The 2,715-nt window shown below is 42.4% G+C and overlaps 1 protein-coding gene across 5 annotated transcripts in view; it reads right to left on the reverse strand.

Moving 5' to 3' along the window:
• Positions 1-586, reverse strand: part of SSBP1 (single stranded DNA binding protein 1) — a 15,066-nt gene extending 14,480 nt beyond the window's left edge. For 2 of the 5 annotated variants that reach the window (XM_025045955.1, XM_006910466.3), the window contains exon 1: positions 497-586. The gene's annotated coding sequence lies outside the window, so the exon portion shown is untranslated. Of the gene's footprint in view, positions 1-334 lie in introns of all 5 variants that reach the window. The other 3 variants (XM_025045956.1, XM_025045957.1, XM_025045959.1) reach the window with 3 other exon arrangements.
• Positions 587-2,715: the final 2,129 nt, after the last annotated feature.

A 2,715-nucleotide genomic window follows, 5' to 3' on the forward strand; every position in this document is an offset into this window, starting at 1 on the left:
GAAAAGGAATCCCTCCAAAAAACTCTTACACCTGTATGTCTTTTTGATCCCCCTTCCTTTTCCTCCAATTTATACAAAAAAAATTGTTCCCATTTCCACTCCACTGTCTTCTCAAATTTTATTAAAATGCAAGCTCCCTTAGGGCAAGAATTTCTGTTCGATTTAGTCATTGCCGAGTCCAATCCTCCTCAAACAGTTCCTAACACACTGGAAGGGCTCCATAAATATTACAACGTCATCCAGGTACTTAAATCTGAAACCCGTTGCTGCAAAAATTACTGCCTCCATCCCCGTTAGCAAAGACTAAGGAGATCCCTGGGCTCCCCGGCCTCACCGCCAGGCTGGGCGGCTGCCCTTTCTCAAAGTGGCTTTCCCGAACAACACAGAGGGACTGGGGGGGTGAGAGGAAAGCGCGAAATCCTCCGTACGCGTGAAAAAGAGAAGGGCCAGACACTGACGGAGAACCACCACCCGACCCACGCAAGGCCTCACGTACAACCCAGCACAGAACTTATTCCTTCCTCCCTCCCTCGCCGGACGCTGGAGCCGTACAGCCCAGCCCCAGGGGGCCATTTCCGGCTTTGGCCGTGACGCAAAATTCGCGAGAGGAAGAAAAACCGGAAATCCGCGGCGTGCGTAGTAGAATTGCCGCCGGCCAACGCCGCGGGAAACACGCCCCCTAACCGCCTTAGTTCCGGAAGCTTTTACCTCACGAGAGCAGGTAAGTCGACGCCGCCAAGTGGTGAGTGGTCCCGTTTTCAAGTTTATAATGAAACGGAATTATTTGACGAGGTTCCCAGCTCGGCCCCGGAGAGATAGCTCCACCTCGGGGAACAACTAGAAAGGTACAGGCTTCCTAAAACAGTAAGAAAACGAGGAAAAGGAGTCGGGTCAGAGCTCACAGCGCAAAACTGAGGCGCCAAAAAATTGGCAGTGGGATATTTCAATGCAATGTTTTCAAAAAGTCAAAATTAATATAATTTAGTCTTTCCCTGAAGGAAAAAAAGAGAAGTAAAATAATACTACATCCTATAGCAGTAGCACAAACAAAAAAATTAAAATTTTAGTCACATACGAGATTCGAGCCATATTGGATCCTGAGGCACAAGGGAATATGTGCACTTGGCCCTATATTTTCATGTAATAAAAACTATTTTTCAGAACATCAAAGTACTTGAATATTGAATATTTGAAAATTAGATGTATTAAAATTCACAAAATTGTTTTAAGTTTAAATATTTTATTTATGCCAAAAATTTTTATTATAATTTTACTTTCCTGGCTTTAATAGAGGTGAACTGATAGATAATAATTTCAAAGTGTACTTCTTATTCCCAATTGCAAGAATTGCCATGTCTGACAATTTTTCTTGACCAAGTGGCCATCTTAAATGATTTTAATTAACTTCGGCTTACTGATCTTGTCTTTATTTTAAATTCTGGTTTTTTTATTTATTTTGGATTTTTTAAATATTGCATTAAAGTGTCATTAATCTCGATGGCCGCGTTTTTTGGCACCTCTTAAATTTTGCTTTATTCACCCTAATCTGGGCCCTGGTAACGAAGAGGAGTATGGAGCCCCACAGATTGCAGAATACAGGCCAGAAGGGGCTTTACCAGCCCTCTCTATCTCCTGGTCAGGGCACTGTCCAGCTTCTAGAAAAGGAAGGTACCCTCCAGATCATTCTAACATGCAAATTTCCCCTGGACCCTACTTAAAACCCTTCAATGACCCATTCTCGCCCTTAACGGAAAAAAATATGAACCACTTAATTAACATGGTTTCCAAAACACATCTTAACCCACTCTTAAAAGTTTGACTTACTAGTTGGTATTGTCAATGTAAGAAACGTCCAAACTTGTAGAGAATTTTTATGAGTTTATTGAGCTAAACTGACGCATGTGTCCCGGGGAGCAAAATCTCAAATGCTCCAGAGAATGGCAGTTTTGCAGCTTACTTTATACATTAGAATCAAAAGAGAAGACGTAAGGAAGGTGCATGAAATCCATTGGTGGTAGATTAAGGAGGCGGGAGAAAGCATCGGGGAGGGTCTCTAGGATTGGATAAAAAGCAAAATGGAAAAGCATGCTTTTACGTTGGTGGGTACAGGATAGTTAATAATTAACACAGCACACGGAAATGGTGTGTGAGGAGCAAAATAACAATAAGGGGTTCTGCGGTCTTGTGCTCTGGTGCTCGTGGTTATGCCTTTGAGGGGTAGGAAAAGGAAATTACTCTGACATTCCAAAGGTATGTTATCCCAGATGCATACTGGACAGGGCTCACTTAAGGTAAAGACTGACCTTTGCTGAGGAAGCTATAGGCCTGGGACGTGCCTACCCACCACGAAAGGAATTCGTGATCAGACCATCCTGTGTGGTCACTTTGGGCCACTGAGGTTGTCAGGCTTATTGCATAGCCCCTTTTTCATTCACAGTATATTTCTAGACATTTATCTCCATTTTGCTTCCACCGTCACGATGTTTAGTTTCTGAAACACCATTGTTAACCAGTAAAGATCTGAGGCTGTAAAACAAATCAAAAGTTTATTTGGGGTCTTAAAGGATTTGAATCCAAGTGACGCAGATTCAGGTAGCAACCCAAACTATACACTGAAAAGAATTTAAAAAGGCAGGGTTTATAAACCCACATAATGCAGTTCTTTCATTCAACTGAAGGATTGTATGTTAACAGGGATTGGTTAGTTCCAACATG

Source organism: Pteropus alecto, unplaced genomic scaffold, assembly GCF_000325575.1.
Source record: "Pteropus alecto unplaced genomic scaffold, ASM32557v1 scaffold22, whole genome shotgun sequence".
Taxonomy (NCBI): Eukaryota; Metazoa; Chordata; class Mammalia; order Chiroptera; family Pteropodidae; genus Pteropus; species Pteropus alecto.